This window comes from Mesoplodon mirus (assembly GCF_964341445.2).
Source record: "Mesoplodon mirus genome assembly, chromosome: 5".
Taxonomy (NCBI): Eukaryota; Metazoa; Chordata; class Mammalia; order Artiodactyla; family Ziphiidae; genus Mesoplodon; species Mesoplodon mirus.
Genome location: NC_138980.1, coordinates 45,216,900 through 45,224,846, shown reverse-complemented (window position 1 = coordinate 45,224,846; position 7,947 = coordinate 45,216,900). Strand labels below are relative to the sequence as shown.

Sequence of the window (7,947 nt, the reverse complement as noted above, 5' to 3'; positions counted from 1 at the left end):
CCTGCTCGCGCGTCTCTCTGTCCTCCCCTCACACTTGGTTTCGCCCAGCAGCGGCAGGGGGCGGTGACGGGGCCGGGTCGGAAGTGATGGGCGGGGATTCGTGTTTCTCCGCCCCCTTGGCGCTCTGGCGTCACGCCCCCGGACCCGCCCCTCCGGAACCCGGAAGCGGGAGCGCGCGGGGGAGCGGCGGGAGCGGCGGGCGCGGTGGGGCGGAGCGCCCGAAGAGCAGCGGGCTGGCTGCCGGGCGGGGACCCGGGCCGGGACCGGCGGTGCGCGGCGGCCAAGGCCCAGGTGAGTGCCGGGCGGCCGCGGGTCGAGTGTTTGATCTCGAAGCTCTCATCGGCGGGCTGCCTTGTAGAGGGACGGGGCTAAGGGTTAGTCGGGGGGGGCGCGAAAGCAGGGGTCGAGGAGGCGGGAACGAGCTTGGGGGTCGTGGAGAGTTTGCAGGAGACGGAGTGGGAACGGGACGATGAAGGAGAAAGTTGATGTGATGGGCCTGGTGAGGGAGTTTTTGGGCGGGTGTGGAGGCAGATCTTGTGGCTTTGAGCAGCTTCTCTGAAGAGGACGTGGCTTAAGTGGTAGTTGGGGGGTCGCAGGAAACGGGGCTGGGAGGGGGAGAAGCAAGGAGGCGGGGTTGAGAGGCCCAGGCTGGGGGTTGAGAGGAGCAAGGCCGGTGGGGGAACAGCCGGGGTGCGATTGGGGGGAAACGGTGCAGGACGGCCTGGGGGCGTCTGCCTACGGTGAAGAGGTAGAGGAATGGTGCCTGAGGGAGGGCAGCGCCTGGGACTCAGTGGGAGCTCAGTAAATGTGAGGGGCTCTGAACCCACTGGTGCGGTGGCCGGCCGAATTGGTAAGAGGGGAAATGGGGGATGGGAGGGGAGGCAGAAGGGGGATAGAAGCCATGGCAAGAAGTGAGGTCTGGTCCAGGGAGAGCCTGGGGAGGAGGGGAGGAAAGGAAAGGGCTAGAATGGCCCCGTTCAGACATTGGGGTGCAGACCATGGAGATTTGGGGGCCCGTCTTACCCTCTTGATTCATCTTATCCCTGACTTCACCCCCAACTGCTGGGTGACCCAGGCTAGTTTCAGCGCCTTCTGGGCGGTATTCAGGACTTGAAAACCCAACACTGTCCTCCTAAGAGCGGACTGGCTAGTGCCTGGGGGTTCTAGGGAGCAAGGAAGGAGCTCTTGGGCCCCCCCCCACCCCAGCTATGGGGCCGGAACTGGGTTTCAGAGGGGGCGGGGGTGGGTGCGCACACAGCCGCATGTGCTAGGCTGTCACCACCTCCTCCGAGTTGCATCCTTGGACTTAAATGGGTAAAACGACATACAGGAAATCTGTCCCCCGGTGGCTGTGAGCTCAGCCTGGGAGAGGCACGGTAGCCACAGGCAGGCGCCTTGTAGGCCAGGAGTCTTTCAGGGAAAACCTCTCCCACACCTCTTTGTCTGAGATGGGAGCTGGTGGGGACATTGTGCCTTACAGTTGGAGGGTCCCAGCTCCTACCTTCTGAGGTGTGTTCTGGTCTTGGAGTCTCCAAACGCTTAAGTCATCCAGGAGCAGTGGGAGGTGACATGGGCAGCTGGAAAGTTGTCTGATGGGCCTGGCTCTGGGGAGGGCCTTGCTCTAAACCGTTTTGATCAGCATTAATTTCTCTTCTTTCCCGACCCTGGGGATCCTTGTCTGGGACCTGCTAGAAGGGCCAGGGAGCCTGGGTTTATAGTGCGTTCAGGACACGAGTCTGGATAGCTTGAATGTAAAGAGGGCCACAGAAAGATAACCACCCTGTTCACTTCCAGAATGTTCTGGCCCTTATGGAAGCTTCCGTAAGCGAGACTCTCAGCCGCGCTTGCCCCAGAACACATGATTACAGCCCACAGTCATGCCTCATGCAGGTTCTGAGTGTGGGCCTACCCTGGCTGGGACACCCCCCCTCCCCCCCCCCACCATGAACTGGACCAGAATCTTCTGGTTCCACAGCCCTGCTGTTGTCTCCTTCCTCCAGGAGCGTGGCCAGGCAGGCTCTCTTGGAGGGTCTTGTGTTGGGGGTCCTAACCTCCGTCAAGTCTCTTTGTCTGTTTCTTTACTTGAAAAATGAATGGATTGGCCTAATCAGTGTTCTGCAACTTTTGAAACCCAACCTTGGTGTCTCCAGCACACAGCCCTGTCTAGTTTTATGCAGCCCCCAACAGGTGAATCCCCACCGCAGTGATCCCACTTTTGTTGGGCTTTCTGTCCTACAGTTTATATCCGAATATGGTTATCTTACTGCTTCCTTATCTTTCACGTGGGAAATTGCAGTGCCAAATGTGCTTTTGTACATCATACCTGTTCCCAGGGTTTCAGCTGCATCCTTCTGGCTGGAAATCCCTGGGTGAGACCCTCCCTCAGGTCCAGGCCTGTGACTTGGTGAAGCAGGTGGGGACTTGGGAATCTCCCCATTCTGTTTCACTGTAGGATCCATCTTCTATCCCCAACAGAGGCTTGTTAACTTGCCGCTTCCCTTTCCTTGTCTCCCTGAAGTTGTGTGTCTTGGGTGGACCCAGAGTTCAGTGAAGCAAGGGCTGATCATGCAAGATGCTGTGGGCTGGGTCCCAGGGGCAGAGATGAGCCCTTGTGCCCTGGGGGAGGGACATTCTAGTGGGCCACCCTCCCCAGCAGGAATAATGGAGTTCAGAGTAGTTGGTCAGTGCAGCAACAGAGGTGGCACAAGAAGTTGTGGGGAGAGAATCAGGAACGACCAGCAGAAGCTTCAGGGCATGGGGGATTCCAGCAAGTTTCCTCAGGAGAGGTGGCTGGCCCTAAGCCAAGCCTTGAAGGATACAGAGGTGTTAAACCAGGTGGGGAAGAGGGAACCACATAAGCACGTCCATGTGCAGCTCTTTATTGAGCATCTTCTGTGATAGATGCTTTTATACCCAACTCTTTTATTCTGCCAACCAGCAGCAAGGGGATTGCAGTTCCTATTTTCTCGGTATAGAAACTAGGCTCAGGCAGGTGACGACTTCAGAGATGGCTCCCTGTGCTTTCTAGAAGTACGAAGGATCATTAGTAACCTCACTTTGGCGAAGACCAAATTGCTAGAGCAGTTTCTCAACTGCAGCACCATTGACATCTGGGGCCGGGTCATTCTTTGCTGTGGGGCCACCCCGTGCATTATAGGATGTCGAGCAGCATCCCTGGCCTTCACACACGAGATGCCAATAGTACACACCCACCCCAAGTTGTGACAACCAAAAATGTCCCCAGACATGGCCGTGTGTCCCCTGGGGGACAGGAGCACTGCTCTTTAGTAAAATCTGGTTCCCGCTCCAGGCCCACCATTGCCTCAGTGGGTCTTTGGTGTTTGTTGGGCTCCCAGCATATTGCTGCCAAGGGCAGGCGTGGGGAAAAGAGGCCAGCAATTGAATTCTGCCATCCACTCGGTTCTTAATCTGGAGTCCTGATAAAAAGGAGACACCACTGGGAATGGACTGAGGGGGAGTTAGAGAACGTGCCCCGAGAATGTTCAGCAGAGGAGGAAGAGGAGGTGAGCTGGGGCCGTCATCACTCGCTGGCACAGCAGATGCCATTGTCTGTCTCTTCTTTGTCTTCCCACTGACCTGGATTTCTGCAGGAACCGTCCTTGTCTCGGAACAAATTGTTGCTTTTCTTCCGAGATTAGAGGTATCAGATTCTCCTCTCAAAGAGCTACTTTGGAGGTAGCCCCAGATCACTGTGGCTCTTGTAGCCATGTTATCTTCTCCCATTTGCCCTCTTGGCTCCAGACGCCAGTCCGTCCTCAAGCACAGACTAAGTTTTGCTGTTCATGTGTCCTCCTCTGCTTGTTCCCCGGCCATGACATTGCTGCTTTAACTTCAGGGGAGGAAACCGCACATTCTGGGGCCGTCTGACCCCTTCTGGATGCTGCCCTCCCCCCAGTCCCCATCCGCCAGCCCTTTGTGCACCCAGCATCCCCAACCAACTGTGCCAGGCAGCCCCTGCTCGGCCTCCCCGCCGAGCAAGACAGGCCCTTCTCTCTGCCCTCGTCCCGGAGACGGAGGGACAGAACAAAGGGCTCTGTCTGAGCACCGCCGGGTCCCCGACAAGCCAGCGCACTGCCGGCCGAGGTGCAGAGCCCATCACTTCACCTCTTTGCTTTTTTTCATGTTGGCCCAGAAAGGGCCTTGGAGATTAGGCATGTCTCAAAAACTCAGCCGATGAGTTTGGGTTCTAGTCATTTCCTCGTTGAGACTCTGAGCCCGAGTCCCGATGATAAATAAAGTAGTGATTCAAGGGTTCAGCCTGTGGCTTAGTCGGAGCAATGAATAAGCTGTCCTGGTCTGACTCATTCGTTTACATCCCAGCTCTGTCCCGTTTCTTAGGGTTGTGTGTGCGAGAGGGAAGCCAGCTCCAAGCATTTCATGACGGTCACTGCCGCGTGTGCAAGTTTCCTGGGACTGCTGTAGCAAAGTACCACAGGCTAGGTGGCTTAAGCAACAGAAATGTATTGTCTCATGGATCTGGGGGCCAGAAGTCCAAATCAGGGTGTGGGCAGGGTTGGTTCCTTCCAAAGGCCACGGGGGAAGGATGCATTCAGGCCTCCCTCCTTGGCTTCTCAACGGCTGTCTTCTCCCTGAGTCTTCACCTCTGTGTGAGTCTACACCTTACTTCTGTGTGAGTCCGTGTCCGATTGTCCCTTTGGATCAGGGCCCACCCTAATGACCTCCTTTTGAATGAATCACCTCTTTAAAGGCCCTGTCTCCAAATACAGTCACAGTCTCAGGTCCTGGGAAGTAGGACTTCAACATAATGAATTGGGGGGGGTAGGGGGCGGGCACACAATTCAGGCTGTAACACTGGGTAAGAGACAGATTTCATTTTTATTTAGTGAGGGAATTTTCAATAAATAATGGTACTTATAGAGAATAAGTTCGTTTAGTTTTGTCTCATTCATTTAAATTAACATTTTAGGGTAGATAGGCAGGTTGGCCATGTCACCTTTGGAAGTGCCCTGTTAGGGAATTTTCCAGACCTTGCACAGATCCTTATACTTGGGGTGACAATAGAGGGGCAAGAACAGGACTTGGGAGGAGCAGACCTCATGGGACTTTACAAGGGGTGTGTTTAGAGCCAGGCCTGGGAGGCAGTGTGTGCCCGCCCAGGGGCCGGCCAAGGTTTATAATTGGGGTGTACGGGGGTCCGTGTCCTCAGTATTGCCAGGGTCAAGAGGGGAGTCCAAAAACAACCCATTCATGGAACAAAGTGACTTTGGGACCGGCTGCTGCCACAGGTGATGAGACAAAAGAAGTTTCTGGAAAATCTGAAGGTCATTCCGCAAAAAGCGTCAACAAGCCAGGTGCAGATTTGGCTCTCAAGGATACTGAGGGAGCGGGAATAGCCCTCATCTCTCTGCTCAGAGCACAGATGTCCGGCTAGCAGTCATGTCCACGGAAGTCAGTTTATCAGCCCTGTGAGGGCCGTGAAGTACCCGGCACCAGCGAGCTTGGAACAGGAACCTGGGCCTGGCTTGAGCTGGCTAACGGAGGAAGAGGAAGGCCCAAGAGCCCTGGCGTGGTCATGTGCCTCCAAGGCCACTGCTCCTGCTGCTGCTGCTTCCTCTCAAACGAAAGCAGGACCGTGTCAGCATCAGGACCGCCCGGGGCTTTGCCACGATCTTCCTACTCATCTCTCAGAGCCTCTCCATCCCATTCGAGGGTGGATGGAACCTGGTGATCCCAGAGGAGACTTTGAGATTTTGCTTCTCAGATCCTGGGGGCGCACCTGGGGCTTTCATTTCCTGGCAAGCATGCCAGGGTCCAAGGCCACTGCTTGGGAAGATCACCAAGAGTCCTTGGTTGTCACACGGAGATGCTGTTTTTCAGAATGCATGACACAAAGAAAGTGTAAGAGCATAGGCTGGCCCTTAGACCCTCAGGGGCTGGTCCCTTTCCTCCTGGTGGTCTCAAGGGAGTCTGCCCCCTGGTTTAGCGGGGAGAGGAGAGGATGAAGGTGGGGAAGCTAAGGAACAGGGTATCTGGAGTGGAGAAAGTGACCTGAACGGGGGCAGGTGGCCCTAGGCCCCAACAGCTGGGGCAGTCACCCCACAAGGCCAGCTCCCTCTCTTTTTTTTTTTTTTTTTTTTTGTGCGGTACGCGGGCCTCTCTCTGTTGTGGCCTCTCCCGCTGCGGAGCACAGGCTCCGGACGTGCAGGCTCAGCAGCCATGGCTCACGGGCCCAGCCGCTCCGCGGCATGTGGGATCCTCCCGGACAGGGGCACGAACCCGTGTCCCCTGCATCGGCAGGCGGACTCTCAACCACTGCGCCACCAGGGAAGCCCCCAGCTCCCTCTCTTGACCCCTCCTTCTAAATATTGTGTAGTCAGGTGAACATGGGCTTGGAATCATGCTAACATCTTGTGTGCCTGTGAGGCCCTGGGGAGACCCTGAAGTGTGCAAACATTTTTCTTATTCATTTAAAGCATGCTTTCTCAGCCTTGGCATTGGTGACGTCTGGGGCTGGATCATGCTCTGTGGTGGGGACCGTCCTGTGCATTGTAGGGTGTTGAGTAGCGTCCCTGGCCTCCACCCACCAGATGCCAGTAGCACCCGCCCCCCAAGTTGCCACAACCAAAACTGTCTCCAGGCATTGCCAGGTGTCCCCTAGGAGAAGAGTCACACCCAGCCCCCGGTGACCGGGCTGGCACAGCAGCCTCCAGAGCCCTACCCGGGGATCTGAACTGCCTTTAAAAGCCAAGCGGCGTTCCCTTGTTCTCCAGGAGCTGCTCAATCTGATCTCAGGCAGGGCTTTTGTGTGTTGTCACCGCAGCTCTGCCTGTATGAGGTTCTCAAGGTGGCTTTCCACCAGGGCATGATGACAGGTGGACCGTGTCATTGGAGAGAAGGGTCCCAAAGGGTTCTCCTCTGCCCACCCAGACCCACTTCCCAGGCTACTTTCTATGTCTTTATGAGCCTACCGGTCAACAGGGAAGGACCCGGAGCCCAGCCCCCCACAGGGCCTTGCGGCTCTGCCTTCCCCTTGTAACTGGAACCTACCTGTGTCCCATGGGCCTGACCCAAACCACCATCAGTCCCCCCAACCCACACCTGCAGGAGCCGCCGAATACCTGCCCCCCACCCCGGTCTGCTTGCCACACTAGGCTTGGCTGATCCCTTCCTGATGTCACTCATGTCTCGGTCCTCCCTGTCTCCAACTAGCCAGGGTTCCCCATCAGACTTGCATGAAAATCCGGACTCCTTCCCACGTTCACAAGGCCCTGTGGGATCTGACCTTCCTGACCTCGGCCCTTCCCCCTCCTGCCGGCCACACTGGTCCCCTTGTTCTGAGGCCAGCCCCAGCTGCCCCTGCCCATGGCGCTCACCGCCCTCGCCTGGGCCGCCATCGCCAAGCTCAGCCCGTCCATCCCGTCTCACTGCGCAGGCCTCGGCAGCTATCTCCTCTGAGCGCCTCCCTGCCTCCTGGTTAATCCAAAGTGACCACCCTGCTCTGGTCAGTTTCTGTCCCCATGACGGCACTGCTGACGTCCAGGGCCAGATCATTCTCTGCTGTGGGGGCCTGTCCTGCACATTGTAGGGCGTTGAGCAGCATCCCTGGCCTCCACCCACCAGATGCCAGAAGTACCTCCCCTCCCCCCCCAGTGGTGACAACCAAATATGTCTCCAGCCATTGCCAACTGTCCCATGGGGTAGGGCAGAATTGCCCGCCCCAATTCCCACCCCGTTGAGAGCTGCTGCATGAACACACTGCATTTTTCCTGTCCAAAGCACTATTGCTGTTGGAAAAGCCTCTTCTCTGGTGGGTTGATTTGTCAAGTTTCCTGAAGGCCAGACACTGCCACATTCTTACTCTATTTTGCTGCCAGCCTGGCCTGGCCTGGGGTGGGGTGTGGGCAGTGCAGACACATTCGTTGACTGGACAGACTTTGAAAGAAGACAGCCTCGTTGGGGACATAG

General features: G+C 56.7%; 1 protein-coding gene across 19 annotated transcripts in view; it reads left to right on the top strand.

Moving 5' to 3' along the window:
• The first annotated feature begins 203 nt into the window (after nt 1-203).
• The window catches only part of MYO9B (myosin IXB), an 89,202-nt gene continuing 81,458 nt past the window's right edge, over nt 204-7,947 (top strand). For all 19 annotated transcript variants that reach the window (XM_082623052.1, XM_082623049.1, XM_082623043.1 and 16 more), the window contains exon 1: nt 204-291. The gene's annotated coding sequence lies outside the window, so the exon portion shown is untranslated. The remainder of the gene's footprint in view (nt 292-7,947) is intronic.